Genomic DNA, 23,250 nt, shown 5'->3' with positions numbered 1-23,250 from the left:
AAGAAGAAAACAAACCCTACCATTTGCAACAACATGGATGGAGCTAGAGGGTATTATGCTCAGTGAAATAAGCCTGGCGGAGAAAGACAAGTACCATATGATTTCATTCATTTGTGGAGTATAACAACGAAACAACACTGAAGAAATAAAACGACGACAGACTCACAGACTCCAAGAAGGGACTAGCAGTTACCAAAAGGAAGGGGCAGGGAATGTGGGTGGGGAAGGAGGGAGAAGGGGTTTAAGGGGCATTATAATTAGCACATATAATGTCAGGGGGTCATGGGGAAGGCAATATAGCACAGAGAAAGAGAAGACAAGCAGTGACTCTATGGCATCTTACTACACTGATGGACAGTGACTGCAATGGGGTGTGGTGGGGGGACTAGATAATATGCATGAATGTAATAACCACAATGTTGCTCATGTGAAAGCTTTATAAGACTGTATGTCAATTATACCTTAATTTAAAAAATGTGTTTACCCAACTTTTTGTTGTTTTCATTGGGAAGTGCAGTCTAGGTATTTAACTTAACTTACTGCTAAGCAAGAGACATCACTATTTTTTTTAGAAATTGACAGATTGTTAATGTGGAAAGTAAAATCCTATCATCATTATATCCAAGTATTTATACCTGTCCTTAAAATATCAGACATGACCCCCTCAACAAGTCTTCCATTGGTAATATCACTACTCTGGTATAAATGAAACAATGTTTGTTGTTTCCTGGAAAGAATTTCTTTCAAGTACCATAGAAAGGCAAAGTCTGTGAATTTGTCAAAGTTTTAACTTCCCAACTAACACAGAATTTCTTATAATAATAAATGACATGTTGTAAGACATCAACAAATGTTTATTGACTCAGTTAATGAATGTGTAGCTACAGTATGCCTTTACTGATTTAAAAAGATGACTACTTTTTATCAAGTCATTTTCCTGTGTATTTCTCTAATTCCTTTTAAAATATAGCCCTAGTCTTTATTTTCTGAATAATATTAAATACGAAATTGTTTTGTTCATGTATGTGAGTGAGGTTTCATTTAATACAAATTTAATATAGACATATGTGTGAGGTTTCATTAACCAGAAACTTTAAATTGTGGTATTTCAAAAATGAAATGTAAGTGCACTAAAGAGTCCAGAATGTTGATTATGTAGTGTCTTAGAGCAGAGTAAAAAATTTCACTGACCAAGAGTTTACTTCAAATATCAACACTGCCCAATATTAAAACAGCATTTGTTTGTTTTATCCCTGATAATTTTTTTGTCAAGTCATTCAACATTTGTCATTCAGCATTACTCTCAATTGCAAGGCACTTTTCCTCTATAGTGATTAGCTTGGTAATTTATAAGAAAAATAGAGTGACTTTTCTTCAAATAGTATTGTCACAGATGAAGTCTTATGATGTCATCACCATATGTTGCACTATTTCACAAGTTCTAAAATAAGCTATTTAGGTTAATGTTGACAGCATTATTCTATACTTAGTACAATCTGCCCTCAAACATTCTTTAGCTATGGGATTTCTGGAGCATTAGAGTCTTTCTAAAAAAAAGCAATGTCCTTGTATAAGGTTAGTAAAGACATTCTGACAGTCTATTTCAAGCAGTAGCATCCTTTTCTTGTACACTATTCCCAGTAGTCTCATTTTGCTTGGTGCAAAACATAACAAAGTAAGATATTCTTTAAGCAGAACACTTGGTGATATTTGAAGTATTTGAAGCATTTTAAGTTATCGAGTTTGTGGCAATTACAGAACCCGCCCCCCCCCCAGGAAAATCACTTTAAAATTACTCTCAGTATTTGAATTACATAAAATCTAAGAAGACCTATGCCTTGCTATGTCTGTTCATCACTGTTATACTGATTGACCTACTCTAAAGTAAGATAAAGAAATTCTTAAGATTAATTTTTCAAAGATAATTGTTGATACTGTATAATGTAGAACTGCCTTAGTTTATGTATTTTTTCTGTGCAAACTTCTCACTGTGCCCAATGTGTCATTTTCCTTTGTCTACAGCACTATATCTGCATGTTTATTAATAGCAACATGGTGTAATATATATGTTCATTGAGCTCTTACTTTTTAGGAGACAGCTCTTGGAATACTCCCAAGAGTTCTCTAAGGTAGGTACTATCAGTCCCTCTTTTTTTTCGCCCACATCTGAAAAAAAGAACCATGATTCAAAACCAGTTTTCACAGACCCAGAGTCAAAACTCCTAACTATAGGACAATGTTGTGTGTGTGTGTGTGTGTGTGTGTGTGTATGTACAGACATATATATATGTATGTATAAATAATTTAAGGTTTTATTAAGAGTTTATACAAATGATAAATGCCTCAATAGTACCTAGTAGTCAAGCCTTCTATCAAGCCCAAAAGGACAGATTTGCTATCCAGGTTTCACAAATTAATACATTAGCAACAAAAGAAGGTCAAAATCATATAGGTGGGGAAGTTGGAATGTAATCCTGTTCTGTCCAAAACTTATGCTTTTAACCACTATCCTCCCTCTGCTGCAGGCTTTCTCAGTATCACTCTTGTTTAGTGGACGGTGGCATAACGGGAATGGACATGAGGGGCCAGCCCCTAATCTTCTTAGACCTCAGTTTCTTGTCTGCTGACTGAGGGTGGACTAGTACTCTCTAAACATTCTTCTAACACTATAATTTATGCTTCTAGGTTTAGTTCACTTCAAACAAAAAATTTAAATAGCCATTACCAGAGTTTACATGTTTGTTTTCAATTGTCATTACAGTGTAGAAAAGAGATTGTTTTGCTTTTTTTTCCCTCAGTTTCAATTATAATTTTTTTAGGTCACACCCATTGCTAAATCTGAAGTTTTCAACCATATTGAAATAAGCAAAATTAAGCAATCATTCTGGATCACAAAAGGTTAGACAGATTTGTAGCAACAAAAGAAACTCTGCTAATATATAAGTATTGTATATGCCCTTTAAAATGGATACAACTGTTCATTCCTGCTTCTGTTTCAATTTCCAGCATTAGTTCATATCTATAACATTTCATAATTCATATTATTTTTTTAAAACTTGAATTTAGGCCCTAGTGCCTTTCTAACAGGGACCAAAAGGATTTGGGATTAATATCTATAAGAAACTATGCTGTACTTCCTAAAATCCTATGTTATGCACAAGCAGATAAAAATTTCTCTTGTTTTAAGTTATTGAGTTTGTGGCAATTATAGAACCCCTCCCAGGAAAATCACTTGGTAAGGCATATTTCCTTTTTCCAATATTCATGGTTGTATGTATTTCTCCCAAAATACAAGCAAATAAATAAGAAGTAGAACAAAAATTTAATTCTACCCTAAATGCAAAATGGCATATTGGATTGGATCCTGAAACAAAAAAGAGCATTACTGGAAAAACTGAAAAAATCCAAATAAAATCTGTAGTCTACTTAACAGTAGCATGCCAGTGTTAATTTGTAGTTTTGACAAATGCAACATATTTAAGATACTCAACAGAAGGGGAAGCTGGGTGAAAAATTAACTAGAAATCTCTGTTATAATATTTGTAACTTTTCTATAAATCTAAAATTATTCTAAAATTTTTTTTAAACTAAAAATAAGTACTTTGCTACATGTAGAACCAGATGGAGCTTTTTCCACTTAATTTCAATCAGACAAAAATTATTTTTATTTTTCCTATGAATCAATCATACTAAGTTTGGAAAAAAAATTGTAGGGTAGTGTATGATTTAAAAACACAGATATATCCAAAATATACAGTCATTAATTATAAGAACAACATTCCAACAGTTTGGAAATATCACTAGCTTCTCTACAGTAGCCCCAGAAATGACATCAAACATAAACTTCAAACCCAGCTAGACTATTTTTTATTAGGAAACCCGCTGAATATTTTGATATAGCAACCAAAATGTTTTTTGTAAAAAGCCTGGGGATTGAAGTTAAGAAAATCATGATATTAGTGGTAAACTCACATATTTAATAATATCTAACATTTATTGGCAGTTTCTTATATAACTTAATTTACATGGATAAGGTACATTTATTTCTCCTAACATCAACTGTCACCATTTTACTCCTTAGAAAATGAGACTTGGAGAGGTACAGTGAGTGTCCACAATAATATACATAGTAAGTGCCAGAGGTAGGCCACCAACTCAGAGCTTTCTAACTCACCAAAACCTACTGATTTTACTTCATAGAATCAAAGTAGAATGGAGATGATGCAGTTATTTTGCCACACCCACAGGCAGAACTATTTTCCATCTTTGGTTTTTGTGACACTTTCACCCTTTATACTTTGGTTATGGTGACTCTATCTTTGCAAACATGCAGACATCAGTTAACCATAATAAGAAAAGGTCCAATGTATGTTTATCTTAGTGAAATAAAGTAACCCAAGTGTGCTAATCACCTTTTGCCCTCCCAGATCCACTGTCTGCCCTTCTTCAATCTAGTGTATCTCTCAGGGGCTGACGCTGATTGGTTCCAATGGAAGGCACAAGCAGAAGGCAGACACTGGACTATATCTCCCCTCGGCTCGCTCGCTCTCACCCACTGTTCTTGTCTGAGCAGCCTGAACAGTATCTTTGGTCGCTGCTTCTATAGAGTAGCCCCTTTCCTACAATCAGAGCTTTTATCAAATGTAGGTAACAACTTCTTCCTCTGCAAATGATTACTTGATCAATTCTTTTCAGTGTCCTTTGATTATTGTGCTACCTGATTCATGAGAAGACCTTAATTGATATAGCCAACATCAGATTAATAGATAATAATCCTTTATGTTTTCCTCCAGGGTTAAGCTCTCTGTATTTTTAAATTGTACTCTTCTTCAATAGGAGGGTTTTTTAATATATTGCCCATGTATTTAAGCCCCAAATTAAGTTAAGTTCCTCTTCCTTTATGTGTTTTTCCTCAGATTTAAAGATAATTTAACCTAAATTTAATTTTCATATGGAATATAAAGGTATTCTCATAAATATTCATCTGTGATACCTTCACTTAACACTGCAAGAAGTGTAATCATGTTTGACAACTGATGTGTCCTTTGCCTTAACACCGATTATCGCCATACCTGATCTCAGCAAAAAGTTTCCCTAAAAATGGATTAAATGCATATTATTTTCAATTTCCTAGGTTACCCAAAAGGCCTAATTATATCATGAAAATGCAGAACATATTTGGAAAAATATATTGCAAATCAGTACTGAACAGAGAAACATCTCTCTTGCAGATAGTTTCCACACTACTAAATTGGCAGTGTTCAGTCTAAGCACTGACGTGGATTTCTACGATCTTTTAGATGACTGCAAAAGGCCTAAGGATTCTTCTACTGAAATACACTGCTTTTCTAAAATAGGAAAAAGTTTATCAGAACCCTGATTGAATTAGGAGTAAACATTACTGAGCCTGAGGATCTGTTATTATTGAACCAACTAAGGAGCTTCATTTAACAATGGCTATTTCTTTATAGATGTTTCTTATTTCCAAGTCAGATGGTTAATGAAAGTAGTGCCATGGACAATGTAAAATTCATTTATGAAGCCAGGAATATGCAATACTGCATAGGATATCACTGACGTGGATAATTCTATTAAAAAAATAAGGTCTTTCAAATAAAATAGAATCTTCATACTGTACAATATTATGGGATATAATATGGGACCATAATATGGTCATCAACTTAAGTTTATATTTTACTCAGGATTATAGTGAAAATACTTCCATTCACCTTCTAATTATGGATAACATGAAAACATCATGATTAGCAGTATATACAAAATGGAAGCATCTAGGTTATAAAGAAAAATCATTACATACCTTTTCCCATCCCATAATATAATGTGATAATTCAGGAATTTATAGAATAAAATATTTTTCTGAAATTTATTAGAACAAGAAGTCATATATTATTGAGGAAACACTTGCTTTTAATGCTATATTAATCCTGAGTGAAATCATAAGTGGGAAAAATGATCATACTATAAATACCTTCTCTTTCAGCAAATATTCTTAGAGGACTCAAGTAAATACTGATGAAGATAAGAAAAAAGATACATTTGAAAAAAGTTATGCTATGCAAGAGTTTTGTTACATGGTTAGATGAAAGAACTGAAACTGTTAACAAGGCTTGGCTTACAATGTTTGCTAGATTCTCCTTCAGTGAAAATAATTAGAATTTCTGTTTTATAAAGCACTGAAGAGCATATTCATATGCACTGGAAAAATCTATTGCTCACTTTAAATAACTTATTTAATGAGAACACTGTTTTCCTTGGAAAAATAAAGCCATGAAAAAAAGTTGCAGAGCTTAAGAGAACCTAAGACAGGGATACAGATTTGGCATTCAATGTAAAATTCATTCATGAAGCCAGGAAAATGCAATACTGTATAGGATATCACTGATGTGGATAATTATATTTAAAAAAATAAGATCTTGCAAATAAAATAGAATCTTTACATTACTGCACAATATTATGGGACAAGATTATGAAAATTTTTCATTTAACATAAATGTATACTGGTTATATCAAGTATGAAAGGTGTTTTTAAACTTGAAGGAGTATTTGACATTTGATTTTTTATGAAAGAGAAAGAATTGCAAAGGTAATGATTTTTTTGTGCTCTCAAGGGCCTATGTTATACTATTCAGAAAATAAATTGGATACAATAAATACACTTAATCTCTCCTGTCAATATAAGAGAAATATTTAAATACTTATTTTAAAAAAAGTATTGATCTCCATTTTTGGTAAGAATGGAGTGAAATCCTACCAGAATAACTCTCCTTCATAAAAATACACTGTTAAATGTGAGCATAACACATAAATACGAGTGACCTGTGGAAACTAATTGTGGGTAGGAGCATTGTATAAAGTGAATTCATATTTTCAGTGCTTAAACCTGACTCCTATTTCAGTAAGTGCAACATGCAAGTGGGCAAGCACAGTAATGCAAAAGTTTTATGTGGAGAAATCATGGTCACAGAGGAAAATGAAGGAAGTAAAGAAAAGAGACAGAGCAGGGATACCCAAATTCTGTATACCCCACATCTCTGATCCTGGAATCATTCATGCAGGAAACAGATTCAAAGCAGCTCAGATAATGACCAAAAAGTAAACTTAGACTGGTGGTATTCCCCCACACCCAAAAAAAAAAAAAAAACAGTCTGCAGCTCATATTCAAACAAGAAAACTGTCTGCTGAAACAAAACAAAATAAATAAATAAATAAGAATATTCATTTGATATAAATAACAGAACCCATATTCTCCATAATTTAATTTCTCAATTTCCAGGACATGATACATAATTAACCAATGTACAAATAACCAGGAAAATGAAACACATTCTATAGTATAGTTATCTGAGACCAACTCCAATGAATCAGATGTTGGATCTAGAAGACAAGGATTTTAAACACTTTGATAACTCTCCTCAATTAAAAAAAAGTTAATGTATACTTTCAAAGAATGAAATGATAGAATATCTTGGTATATTAGATAAGAAAAAGAAATAAAAGGTACCCAAATTGGTAAAGAATTTGCAGACAACATGATATATATGGAGAAAACCCTAAAGCCTCCACAAAAAACTATTGAAACTAATAAATGAAATCAGGAAAGTTGGCAGGTACAAAATTAATATACAGAAATTGGTTGCATTTCTATACAGTAACAGTGAACTATTGAAAGAGAAATTAAGAAAATAATCCCAAGTATAACTGCATCAGAAGAATAAAATATCTAGGAATAAACTTAACCAAGGAGGTGAAACCTGTATTCTGAAAGCTAAGACACTGATGAAAGAAATTGAAGACAACAGAAGTAAAGAAAAAGATATACTATGCTCACAGATTTGAAGATTAGTGTTGTTAAAATGCCCTTACTACTCAAAGCACTCTATAGATTAAATTTATAAAATACTAACTGCATTTTTCACAGAAGTACAACAAATAATCCTAAACTTCATATGGAACTCAAAAGATGTGGAACAGCCTGAACAATCTTAAAAAAGAAGAACAAAGCTGAAGATAAAATGCTCGCTGGTTTCAAACTATATTACAAAGCTATAGTAGTAAAAACCACATGGTACTGGCATAAAAACAGACACATAGATCAACAGAACAGAACAGGGAGTCCAGAAATAAACCCATGCTTACATGGTCAATTAATCATTGGCAAAGGAGGCCAGAACATACACAATGGGGAAAAGTAGAGTCTCTTTAATAAATGGTATTGGGAAAACTGGACAGCTACAGGCAAAACATTAAACCACTTTCTAACACCATACACAAAATAAACTAAAAATGGATTAAAGACTTAAATGTAAGACTGGAAATCATAAAAAATTCTTAAAAACAAAAACATAGGCAGTAAGGACATCAGTCTGAGTAATATTTTGGGGGGATTGCTTTCCTCAAGCAAGGACAACAAAAGCAAAAATATACAAATGGGACTACATCAAGATAAAAAGCTTTCTGCGAAGGAAAAGAAACCATCAACAAAAGAAAAGGCAGCCTACTGAACTGGAGATGACATTTGTAAGTGATATATCTGATAAGAAGCTAGTATCAAAACATATAAAGAACTCAAAAAAAATTCAATTAAAAAATAGGCAGAGGATCTGAATGGACATTTCTCCAGCGAAGACACACATGGCCATCCGGCAAATGGAAAGATGCTTTACATCACTAATCATCAGGGAAATGCATATCTAAACCAGAAAGAGATATCACCTCACAGCTGTCAGAATGGCTACTATCAAAAAGGTAAGAAATAACAAATGTTGGCAAGAATATGGAGAAAAGAGAACCCTTGTGAACTGCTGAGAGGAATGCAAAATGGTGCAGTATAGAGATTCCTCAAAAAATTAAAAATAAAACTACCACCTTATCCAATGATTCGATTTCTGGGTATTTCTCCAAAGAAAACAAAAATGCAAATTCAAAAAGATATATGTGCCTCTATATCCAGCGCAGCATTATTTACAATGGTATACAATATGGAAACAACCTAAGTGTCCATCAGTAGATGAATGGATAAAGAAGATGTAGTACATGTATTATACATATATACACACACAATGGAATATTATTTAGCCATAAAAAGAATGAAATCTTGCCTTTTGTGACAGCTGGATGGGCCTAGAGTGTTACTCTAAGGAAATAAGACAGAGAAAGTCAAATACAGTATGATTTCACTTACATGTGAAATCTGAAAAATAATACAAATGAACAACAACAAAAAAAGCCAAACAGAAACAGATACAGGGAACAATCTGGTCGTTTCTAGGGACTGGGGGGAGGTGGGGAATAGAAAAAATAGGGGAAGGGAATTAAAAGATAAAAGCTTTTATTTATAAAATAAATAAGACACAGGATATAATGTAAGAATAGGGAAAATAGTTAATAAGTAGCAACTTTGTATGGTGACAAATGTTAGATTTATCATGGTTATCACTTGCATATAAATATTGAATCACTATGTTGTACACCTAAAACTAATATTGTATGTTAATTACATTTTCAATAAAAGAAAAGAAAAGGAAATCTGGGCAGTGAAAAATAATGGTAAAAAAGATCTAAATGAGAGTCTAGAATGAAAAATACAGAATCTTAAATGAAGTTTCCTATATGGGATGAGCATTTTAATGTAAACAACACAGGAAAGAGTTAACTTGAACACAAATGTATAGAAATCATTCAATATGCAAAACAAAGTGAAAAAGAAAAATGTGAACAGAATGTTAGGGCCTAAAAGATAATATCAAACAACCAAATTATATGTAATCAGTGCCTAAGAAAATGAAGAAAGAATGAGGCAAAAAACATATACTTCACAAAACAATACCAAAAATGTCCTATATTTGACAAAAAACAAAATTTTAGATATAAATCCTCAACAAATACCAAGAAAACAAACTATACTGAGCTACGTCATGGTCAAACTATTGAACATGAAAAATAAAGAATAAAATTCAAAAGCAGCAAGACGCACACATAGATATACACATACCCACACACATAAACACAAATATTACATACTGGCAAAAAGAGGTTTGATTAAAGGGCAAATTATCTCAGAAACTTGGATGCCAGCATAGAGTGGAAATCTTTTAAATTCTGAAAGAATTTTTAAAAATTCAATTTTGGATGTTGCTGTTTGGCTTTCTAATATTGTTAGAGCCCTAAAAAAATGTTTTTTAAAAAAAATCAGTGCTGGATGCTGCTCTTTGACTTTCGAATAGAGACTACATATGTTTCACTCTATGTATAAAAGCATGTATACAGCGATTTTAGTAAAAGTACATTAAGAAACATAGTCAACATTCTTCATGTATTTGTTAGATTAATGGAGGTTTAACAGCTGTAGGAAAGGTTTCATAATGTTGAGTTATTTCTATTATTTTCTGCTCACTCGTGCTTTCTCCCAGCCTCATCAGGAAAGCCCCAAAGACAGATAATTTTGTTCTAGACAAATACAGAAAATTATACAGCTGCTCCCTGAGTTATTGCCTTGAAAACCTGTATTCCACATGGAATACCTTATTTTATTTCCCTAGGATAGAAATTTCAGACATCAGTGTCAGAGGAAGTTAGAGACCAGAAAATGGTCTTTTCTTGATGTACTGAAATTACGCCCATAGGCCACTGAATTTTCTACATATGTAAGAAACTACTGTGTTCAAAACATCAAAAAAATGATGCAATAGAGAAATATTACAATGTTTTAAAATATTGCAGTTACATCATGTGTTTAAAAGAGCCCATTTATCTACTAATATTGTCTAACTAATCCAGCAGATTAATAGTATAGAGTGTCTTGAGCACACACATATACAAACACATTCTTGCAAACACATATTTGCCCTGCAAGTGTCAATAGTTGAATATGATACTAATAAAACAAATACATTCTGGAGGCAAAATTATGTTTGAATCTCAGGTGAATGTTGCCAGTATTTATAAAGTAACTGTATAATGGCCTTTAACTTACAGCAGACATAATGCTAAATACCATTTGAGTGCTTGAGCTCTTTTTGATTAATCTGTTTCCAAATACACACAAGGACAGAACGGGAAAGCAGACAAGAGCAGAATGCCTATGTCAAAAGAAGACAGAGTATTTTTTGTGGAGATAAATTTGGAGACAGAATAAGTCAGTATAGGACATTCCCCTGATAGTCCTTTTCATTTTCTTTCTGCTGATTTGCAAAGACTCTGCTCTACAGTTAGAATGATTTCTAAGATCTATTCTGCTATCAAGAAAAACAAAAAGTAAGGGAGTCTGCTTTGTGCCTTAAAGATGTTTTGTTGTTAAACATAATAAAGCTGCAGGTAATCATGAGTTTCCAGATTTTCTTCAGAAATTCTTGGGTTGTTGTCAGGTTTTCTCATGTCCTTAGAGTTGCAGATGTCATTTTAATATCACTTAGAATGGCTAAGGAAATTTCCTCCTTACGTGAGACGATTCCAAAAAGTTGTTTCCTAAAAGAGCCAATAACACTACACATTGATATTAAGTACTAAAGAGGAGGGGAAATTGGAGGATGGTGGTCAAAGGTATGAACTTCCAATTATAAAATACATGAGTAGTAGAGATGTAATGTACAACATGATGACTATAGCTAACACTGCTGTGTGATATAGAGGAGAGTTAACAGAGCAAATCCTATGAGTTCTCATCAAAGGGAGAAAATTTTCCTTTTTTCTTTCTTTTCTTTCTATTTTATCTATAGAAGATGGACATTAGCTGACCTATTGTGGTAATAATTCCATAATACATGTAAGTCAAACCATCATTCTATATGCCTTAAGCTTACATATATCAATTATTTCTCAATAAAACTTGTGGGGGGGGAACAACTAAAGAGAAGCATACATTTCTGGAGAGAAACCTTTGTCTTCTTACAGGTTTAGCCTATATACAACATAACTTCATTTTATATCATTTGCTGTGTGGTCTTTTGTAAATGGCTCTTGGAACTCTAAATTTACCAAAATATAGCTTTAGAAAAAAATGTATTCTATTTTTGTATAGTATTTATGATGATAAATATGCTGGGATAGCTTAAAAGTAAGAATTATTCAACATAGGGCTTTATAGTTTATGATTAAAAGATTTTCATATCTTCTTCCTATTCAGTCTTCACAAAAGCCTAATGTTATAAGACAAGATATTATTATCCCCGTTTCACTGATGAGAAACCTAAGACTCCAAGAAGTGTGTTTACTGGCTCAATTTCTCTAACCTAATAGGAAGTGGAACAAGAACTAACCTGGTTCTTCTGATTCAAATTGCAGAGCAATATAAGGAAAATTGGGCTCTAAAGCTGGACAGATCATGCTAGAAATCTTAATCTACTATTTGGGAATAAATCTATTTACTATTTGAAAGAATGTTATGTGACCTCTCTCTGAAATTCAGATTCATCACCTATAAAATGAGGATTATAATTTTTCCTTACAGAATTGTTGAGAGGAGTCAGTGAGGACTCACTATGCAAATTACCTGAAACAAAATATTTACCTAATGAACATAGTTATTATTATTGTCCCCATCATCATTTTGTCACCATCTTTAAAATACACTGACATAACAAATAACATTATCTTCCATTCCTCTGGCTAGAATTGTTCTCTTCAATTAAGCCATGAATCCTAAGGTAAAACAGTGTTCTACTTTTTTTGTACTTGCTAGCATTTAGCATAATATGTAGCAGCAAAGAATATTTCATAAAGAAAGAATGAATAAATCTCAAAATACATGATTTGATAAAATATCCATGTGTTTTTATAAAATATTTAATGTTAAGCCACAATTAAATTTTTATAGTTGCTAAGGAATTTTAATCTATCTCACCTATCTTTCTTAGAATTTCAAATTGACAGATTCTTAGGAATAAATATTCTTGAAGTTCAAATAATCTGATATTCATAACTAACCTACTTCTGTGAAGTTAATATTTGAGGGGGAATCTTTAGACATTTTTCATTGCACTTATGACAATGGTGATTTGTCGTATTAATTAGAATTTTTTTTCTTTTAGTATTTTATAACATATACAAGTACTCAAATACAAAATTATTCAAATGTAAATAGTAAGTTCTCAATAAAATTCATTTTGGCCTTTTCTGAGCTTTTCTACTAAATGCTATACAATTCAACCAAGTTTTTAAACACTTCAAAACATTTATGTTCTCTCTCACAAATATGGTAAGTTCTTCACTAAATAAATTTTTCTCCTTAAAATTTGGTACATTCCAAAGTAATTTTTGATCACCTATAATTGTCCAAAACTGTACCAGATACTGAGACTAGAGAAATAAATAAGATCCAAGGCTGATCATCAAGAAGATGATTGTAAGGAGAAGCAAGGAAGTTAATATATAATCATTGCTCCTAAGGGGATCCCAAGCCTTGGAGGGGCTTGAAGGGGCTGAAGCCACTTCATGGGCCATTGCAGGGTCCACAGTTAATACTGAGGTTCATCTTTTTATTATCTGATGCACAGCTGGGCAAGACACCTCCCAGGTCCCTTGGAGTATGTTGCTGGATCCCATAGCACCCTCAAAGGCATTCCTGTCTATTGAATGGATACCATATTTTTATTGTCCAGGGTAGGGCCCAAAACAAGGGATGTTTTATGGTGCTATGACATTGATGTCACTCTACCAGTAGTCTTGATTGACTAAAGTAGCTGCAGGGGCATCCTTAGGATATGCACAATGGCTCAGAATTCATATTATAGCATTGGTTCTCAAAGTATGTCCCTGGAGCACTGTCAACAAGCACTGGAAATTGAAAGAAATGGAAACTTCCAGACCCCACCCAAAACCTACTTAATCAAAAACCTTAGGAGAAGGGCCCAACATTCTACTTTCATAGGTTTGATTTCAGGATATGGACAGTCTAATTGAAACAAAGTTGGGTTCTCTATACCCTAATATTAAAAGGGGAGAGAGAAGTCGCGGGCACAGGCAATTGGACAACTGAAATGGTAAATCCTGAGAATCTTGGCTGGAAAGTGAAAAACAAAAGGATTATAATACAGGAACTAAAGCACAGTGGGAGTTAGAATGAGATAGAAAGAAAAGTTTACTGACAGTAAAGTAGCGAGACACCAATTCTCCATTTTTTGAGAGTTTAAGCCCACATTTCTGCTAGTGTCTAAGTCTCAGCATGAAGCCTTTAGTTAGAAAAATTGTCGAGGTCATTTTGTAAACATCGTAAAAATCTTATGAATGGGACTAATAGCAAAGCTGCCATTCATGATTACATTCTACCTATCCTTCACTTTGCTTCAGCAATGTATAAAGTGAAGTGAACACCAAATTTCCAAAAATCAGCAGTAGTAGATATCTAGGAGTATCTATAATTTCACTTCTATTTAAGTTCCAACCACTGGTTACAATTAGCTAATGGCTGTTTACTGATGTACTAGGCTTCCCATAGTGTCATATCAAATGAGGCACTGGTCACATCAAATGATGATGAAACAGTAGGTCAAAGAGACTTTATTATTATTCTGTTTTCTTTGGTTCTACTCAAAAAAGGCATGAAATAATGTCATTATTTCATAAAATTTGTAACATTAGAAGATATTAATAAATGAGACTGAGTTATCATTTGATTTCTAACCAATCTAGAGCAAAAAACATTGTTTGGTGCAGAGAGCCAATAATTCAGTATTTAAGTTGAAGGATAAAGTAAACAAAAAGCATTGTAGTTTAATTTCACCCGAGAGAAAATAATTTAAAGTAAGTTTCACCAATTTTGACACTTATATGAAAGTATACTAGAGGAGACCTCTGGGAAGATGAAGGCAAAGAGAGGGCTCAAACCCACCTCCTGCCACCTTCACACCAAATTTACACCTACACACAGAGCAATACAGCTTGAGGAAGAACTGAGAACTGAGTGAACATCTGCACAATGAGAGATAGAAAGATCACACAAAAAGGCAGGGAGGAAGGAGACACAGTAATGGAAAGAACGGCACCCCAGCTCAATGACTAGCAGAGGGGAGGGATACCACTGAGGGACCTGGACACAAATAGCCTCCTCTGTGGCATGCAAAAAAAAAAAAAACATGCTTTAAAGTGTATCTAGACTATTAAGGGAGTAAAACATGATTTATAGAACTAAAGCACTCAGTGGGGGGAATGGCAGGAATTCTTTCCAAATCAGAGGTCTAGCCAGAACCATTTTTTTGCACTCCTTCCCTATATTGTGAGTAAAGTAGGGAGCAGGGATGGGATGCATGCACCAATTTCAGACATGGTCTACGTGGCTTCCCAGGTCATGCCCATACCACACATCTCAGCCAGAGGGCACATTCAGACCACAGCTGCCCTGAGGATAACCAGTGCTGTCCCAGTAGCCAGGAAGGTGGGGCTTCTGGGACTCCTGGGCCTGGGACTGTACCATGGGTGCAAAGCTTGTTGCTGCCAACTCCTGGACAGCATACCTAAGCCACTGCTGTACCACTGATAGAGAGCTGGTCGCATAGGAGGAGGGGATGGGTGCATGTCTTCCAGATATTGTGGACCACATTGGTTTGTACTCAGGAACCCCTCTGTTTGGACCCCTGTGAATGCATCCCCAGCCAACCATGCCCTGAGCACCCTGACACCCAGACATTCCCAGCTTATCTATACTAGGCCTGCAACCAGGCAACCAAAATCATCAGGCACATGCAGTCTACCCAGGGGACCTTCCCTCCACAAGGCCAATACTTTAGACTACGAGAGGTAGCCCTTTCTACTAATCCACAGAATCAAGCACTGAAAATCAAACAAAATGAGAAGACAGAGGAATAAGACTAAAACAAAAGAACATGACAAAACTTCAGAAAAAAAATTAAAGAGTTAAGCAATCTACCAGATAAAGAGTTCAAATTAATGATTATAAAGATGCTCATTGAGAGAAAAGTGAAGGAACTTAGTGAGAACCACTGCAAAGAGATAGAAAATGTAAAACAGAACCAATCAGAGATGAAGAATTCAATAAGCAAAATTAAAAAAATATACTAGAGGGAGTCAGCAGACTAGAAGATGCAGAAGAACGCATCAGCAACTTGGAAGACAAATTACTGAAAAGCACTCAAATGAAACAGCAGAAAGAAAAACAAAAGAAATGAGAATAAGTTAAGGGAGCTCTGGGACAATATCAAACATCCAAACATTCACATTATAAGAGAGTCAGAAAGAGAAGAGAGGAGAGAGAGAGGCATAGAAAATTTATTTGAAGAAGTAACAAATGAAAGCTTCCCTAACCTAGGGAAGGAAAAGACACCCAGGTTCTGGAAGCAGAGAGAGTCCCAATTGAGATAAACCCAAGGAGATCTAAACCAAGATACATCATAATTAAAATGTCAAAGATCAAAGACAAAGAGAGAATCTTAAAACCAAAAAGTTACCTACACAGGAAACCCCATAAGGCTATCAGCTGATTTTTCAGCAGAAACTTTACAGGCCAAGAGGGAGTGGCATGATATATTTAAAGTGCTGAAAGAGAAAAACTCCAATCAAGAATATTCTAGCCAGCAAAATGGAAGGAGAGATAAAGAGCTTCACAGATAAACATAAGTTGAATGACTTCATCACTACTAAACCAGCCTTAACAAAAATGTTAAAGGATCTTATTTAATAGAAAAAGACCAACCCTAACTAAAACAAGAAAGATATGAAAGCAAAAATTCCACAGGTAAAAGCAACAATATATATCAGATGTAGCAGATGAATCACTTAAAAGCTAGACAGAAGTAGTATGATCAATTACATCTAAAAATTAGGGGAGTCATGAAATAAAAAGGTGTAAAAGAAAGTATTACATACATAAAATGTGGAGGATGGGGAGTAAAAAATGTAGTGTTGTTAGAATGCATTCAAATTTAAGTGACTATCAACTCATCACAAACTGCTACATATGTAGAATGTCATATAAGAATGCCAGGGTAACCACAAGCCAGAAACCTATAATGAATACACAAAATACAAAGGGAAGGGAATATAACATAAAACTAAAGAAAGCCATTCTGTAAGAGGGCACAACGAAAGAGGAAGAAAGGATCCAAGAAAAATAAAAGCAACCACAAAAATTTTAACAAAATGTCAATAACACTATACCTATCAATAATTACTCTGAATGTAAATGGACTAAATGCTCCAATCAAAAGACATAGGATGACCAAATGGATGAAAAAAAAAAAAGACCCATCTCTTTGCAGCCTACACAAGACTTACTTTAGACCCAAAGATACACACAGACTAAAAGTGAAGGAATGGTAAAAGACATTCCATGCAAATAAGAAAGAGAAAACAGCTGGAGTAGCAATATTATATATCAGACAAAATAGACTTTAAAACAAGGACTGTAACAAGAGAAAAAGAAGGACATTATATAATGATTAAGGACACAATCCAGCAAGAAGCTATAACAATTATAAATATCTATGCACCCAACAAAGGAGCATCTAAATATATAAAACAAATATTAACAGACTTAAAGAGAGAGATTGACAGTAACACAATACTACTACAGGACTTTAACATCTCACCTAAATCAATGGATGGGTCATCAAGACAGAAAATCAATAAGGAAACAATGGATTTGAATGACACATCAGACCAAATGGAGTTAACAGATATACACAGAATATTACATCCAAAAACAGTAGAATATACAAATGCAAATAGAACATTCCCCAGAAAATAGATCTCATGTTAGGCTAAAGCAAGTCTCAATAAATTGAAGAAGACTGAAATCATATTATCTTTTCTAACCACAACACTATGTAAAAGGAATCAATTACAAGGGAAAAAATCAAAAAAGTACAAACATGTGGAATGTCATACAAGAATGGAGGTTAAACAGAACACTACTAAATAACCAATGGGTCATAAAAAATATTTTGAGAATAATGAAAATAGAAATAATTGGGATTGCTCAAAATCATTGGGATGCAGGAAAAAGATACTCTAAAAGGAAATTTTACAGCAATATAGGCCTACCTCAAGAATCAGGAAAATTCTCAAAAAAACAAAACTACCATGACATGTAAAAGTACTAGGAAAAATAAATAAACAGCCCAGTTAGTAGAGAAAGGAACCAAAGGTCAGAGTGGAAATAAATGAAATAGAGACCAAAAAAAACAAAGAAAGAAGAAAAAAAGAAAGAGTACTGAAACTAGGAGCTGTTTCTCTGAAAAGAAAAACAAATTTGATAAACCTCTAGCTAGAGTCATAAAAAAAAAAACAGAGACAGGACTCTAACAAATAGGAAATGAAAGAGAAGTTACAACCAAAAACACAGAAATTCAAATTATTTTAAGAGAGTATTATGAAAACTATATGCCAACAAATTGGACAACTTAGAAAAAATGGATAGATTCCTAGAAACTTACAATTTTCTGAGACTGAACCAAGAAGAAATAAAAAATTTGAACAGACCAACAAACACCCATAAACAAAATCACAGGACCAGATAGCTTCTGAGATGAATTCTATGAAACATTCAAAGAGCTTATTAAACTCTCCTTCATAAAGTATTCCAAAAATTTGAAGAGTAAGGAAAGCTTTCAAATTCATTCTTTGAGGCCAGCATTGCTCTGGTATCAAAACCAAAGAAGGACACTACAAAAATGTAATTACAGAACAATGCCCTTGATAAACAAGCAAAAATTATCATCAAAATACTGACAAACCAAATACAAAAATTCATTAAAAAGACCATTCACTCAATCAAGGAGAATTTATCCCAAGGATGCAAGGATGGTTCAATATCCACAAATCAATCAATGTCATACATTGCATTAATAAAAGGAAGGATCAAAAAAACTACCTGATCATCTCAATGAATGCTGAAAAAGGATTTTACAAAGTTCAACATCCAATCATAATAAAAATTCTCAATAATATCTTAACATAACAGAAGACATATATGACTGACCTACAGTTAATGTCATATTCAATGTTGGAAAGCTACAGACTTTTCCTCTAAGCTCAGGAACAAAACAAAGATGCCACTTTTCAGGACTCTTATTCAACATAGTCCTGAGAATCCTAGCCATAGCAATCAGACAAGGAAAAAAATAAAAGGCACCAAAAAATAAATAAAATTGTCACTCTTTGCAGATTATATGATATTATATGTGGAAGACCTTAAATACTCCTCCAGAAAATTATTAGAATTAATAAATGAATTCCATAAAGTCACAGGATACAAAATAAATGTACAGAAGTCTGTTACATTTCTATATACAAATAATGAACCAGTAGAAACAATCGCATTCACAATTACACCAAAAAGAATAAAATACCTAGGAATAAATTCAACCAAGGAGGTAAAAGACCAGTACTCTGAAAACTATAGGACACTGATGAAGGAAACTAAAGATAACAAATAAATGGAAAGCTATTCCACATTTATGACTAGGAAGAATTATTATTGTTAAGCTGGCTACACTGTCTAAAGCAATCTACAGATTCAGTGCAATCCCTATCAAAATGCCAATGACATTTACTATTGAACTAGAACAAATAATCCTAACATTTATACAGAACCACAAAAGACCCCAAATAGCCAAAGCATCCCTGAGGAAGAACAAAGTTGAAGGGTCTCACATTCCTTGATTCCAAACTTAACTACAAAGCTGTAGTAACCAAAACAGTGTAGTACTGGTACAAGAACAGATACATAGGCCAATGGAACAGAAAAAAGAACCCAGAAATAAAAAAATATATTGTCAATTAATCTATGACAAAGGAGGCAAGAATATACCATGGAGAAAAGACAGTCTCCTCAATAAATGATGTTTTTATTTATTGGACAGCTTTAAGCAAAGAATTAAACTGTATCAGTGTCTTATACCATGTACAAAAATAAACTCAAAATGGATTAAAGACCTAAATATAAGACCTTAAATCATACAACTCATAGAAGAAAACATATGCAGTACACCTTTGAACATAAACATTAGAAATCTTTTTATGAATATGTCTTCCCAGGCAAGGGAATCAAAAGCAAAAATAAACAGAACTACATCAAACTAAAAAGCTTTCTAACAGCAAAGGAAGCCATCAATCAAATAAGAAGGCAACTTACTGTATAGGTGACTATCTGCAAACAACATATCTGAAAGGAGCTAACATCTGAAATACATAAAGAACTCACAAAACTCAACACCAGAAAAACAAATAATCCAATTAAAAAATGGGCAGAGGACCTGAATAGGCATTTTCCAAGGAAGACATACAGATGGCCAATGGACACATAAAAAGATACACTCGGCATTACTAATCATCAGGGAAATGTGAATCAAAACTACAATGACCTATTACACCAGTCAGAATGGCTACTATCAACAAGACAAGAAATAGCAAGTGTTGGCAAGGACATGGAGAAAAGAGAACACTTGTACAATGGTACAGCCACTATAGAAAGCAGTATAGATGTTCCTCAGAAAACTAAAAATAGAAATACTATATGATCCAGAAATTCCACTTCTGGGACTCTACCCAAAGAAGACAAAATCATTAATTTGAAAAGATATATGCACTCCTATATTTATTGCAGCATTATTTATAATAGCCAAGATATGGAAGCACCTGAAATGTCCACCAATAGATAAAGAGATAAAGAAGATTTGGTACATATATACAATGGAATATTGTTCAGCTATAAAAAAGAAAGAAATCTTGTCATCTGTGATAATATGGATGGAACTAGAGGATATTATGCTAAGTGAAATAAGTCAGAGAAAAAGGACTAGCATATGATGTCACTTACATGTGGAATCTGAAAAACAAAACAAGCAAAACAGAAATAGACTCATAAATTGAGAATGGATGATTGGTTACCATGAGAGTAGGGGGAGGGGAGAAATAGCCGAAGGGGATAAAGAAGTACAAACTTCAAATTATAAAATAATTTAGTCACAGGGATAGAAGAATAGCATAGGGATAAAGCTCATAATATTGTGAAATTTTTGTATGGTGATAGGTGATAACTACACTTATCATGGTGAGGATTTAATAATACATGTAACTGATGAATCACTATGTTATTCATTTGAAACCAGAAATGCACATACACTGTTTCTGAAAATATTAATCCAATTGAAAGAAATGCTAACCGGATTCTAGAAAGGAAAAGTAAACCATTTATCTAAACTATATCTGGCTGGTAAAAACAGAATTCAAAATATCAAACATATCCACAAAGCAAGACACTTTTAAGTGAACTTGGGAACGAAAACTGGGAGTTTTGCACTTCGATAATATGAGCTATTCTTGGAAGGAAGTAGGTCTCATCAAGGAATGGGTAGTAATGATTACGGAAGATTTCAGATTGCTGATTTGACTGAATCTGGTATAATCTAGCAGTAATGTCATCCTCAGGAGTCTGTGGAGCAAGAACACCATCCCATATATCATAGATATTTCTTTTAGAAAAGAGCACATTTGTCACATTTCAGAATATGCAGTATTAAACTCTGATTTATTTTGTCATCACTTCATAATCTTAAATATTTGTACATTTTTACTAATCCCACTTAATTCAGTGAAGTAAAAACTGATTCTTCCCTCTTTTATTGCTTTCAAACAAAATCTGCCTCCCTTTCCCATTCTTAAAAACATTGCCAGAAAAATCATCCAAAACTTGGAAATAAAGCAAAAAGATAGAAAGCATATCCATCCAATGTTGTAGAGAGACAAAGACAGCCAGATATTCTCTAGCAGTATGATCTTTGTTCATTTCACTGTTTATGACTGACTAAAGTTTCAAGACATAGTTATATTACTAGTGAATTTATAGATTTTTATATGGGAGCAATGCAAATAATTTCTTTCTAATGAATCATAGAATCTTAAACATTAGACATTAATCAGTCTTGTGTCTAACTCAGCAATCTTATCCTCCTGTAAATATACTAGCTTTCTTTTAATCAGTTACATCTTACTGGTGTCCTCATTAATTAATAAGTTATGTAAAAACTTTCACACTTTACGTTTGTAAAGTTATGATTTCAACTTTTTGAAAGTTGTATTTTAACAGCATCATGGGTGAAATTCATAGCCCTCTGGTCACTCTCAGGCAGATAATTTTCAATCCAGTTAGATGAAAACTATATTCTCTGGGCTAATTTAAATTTCCTCACCTCCCTCATCACTAGTCAGGCCAAAGTCCTAGACAAAGTGGGGCGAGGGGTTGGCCTGTTTTTAAGTCTTCCTACTTTTCCCTGAATGCAGTGTTTCATCCTCAACAGCACTGAAAATTCAGAGGAAAAATGGCAAAAGGTGGTCCTTTTTCTCTACTTAACTATCCCTGCTATAGTCTTTGGGGTATTATGCTGTATGGCAGGCATGCAAACACTTATGATCCCAATGGGATCTTGGTTGAGTTCTTTGATAGGTGTCATGGAAGAGCCTTGTACAACTCAGGTCCTTCCCATGAGAAATGCAGTCCTTCCTGATATCTTCCTATCCCATTCTTGAACATAATACCTCAGACACACATCCTGCTTCATCCTTACGCAAAGTACTCTTGAGCAGTGCACCAAAAATATGGCTTAAACCCTTTGAAACACGGGAAACTCATGCATCTGTGTGTTATTCTATTTTCCATTTCTCAGATAAGTACAGGGCAGACTTAATGGATTGAGTACATCTGTAACCAGTACAGAGGTTCCATCTCTCATTTCAGTGATTCTTAAAAAAATGATTCGTTTAGAAACTCTTCTTTTGATCTGTATGGTAGGCAGAATCATGCCTCCCCAAAGATGTTCACATTGCAATTCCAAGAACCTATGACTATTACATGGCAAAGGGGAATTGAGGTTGGAGATGCAAGTAAGGCTACTAACCAGCTGACCTTAAAATAGGGAGTTTATTCTGGATTACCCAGATAATCCCGGTGTAATCAAGCAAGGCTCCATGAACATATAAGAGGGAGGCATAGGACTCAGAGTCAGAGCGCTGTGATGTGAGAAGGTCTCAACCTATATTATTGGCTTTTAAGATTAGGAATAGGACCAGGAACCATGGGATGTGGAATGTGGGCAGTCTCTAGCATCTGGAAAAGGTAAAAAAGTGGATTCTAGAGCTCTCAGAAAAGAATGCAGCCCTCCTGATACCTTAATTTTAGCAAATTAGGCCCATTTGGGACTTCTGAACTATAGAACTATAATATGTGCTGCTTTAAGTCACTAAGTTTCTGATGACTTGTCATGGCTGTGGTAGAAAATTAAT

This window comes from Manis javanica, chromosome 1, assembly GCF_040802235.1.
Source record: "Manis javanica isolate MJ-LG chromosome 1, MJ_LKY, whole genome shotgun sequence".
NCBI classification, from domain to species: domain Eukaryota; kingdom Metazoa; phylum Chordata; class Mammalia; order Pholidota; family Manidae; genus Manis; species Manis javanica.
The sequence above is the reverse complement of the archived record's forward strand: the minus strand, read 5'-3'. Positions refer to the sequence as shown.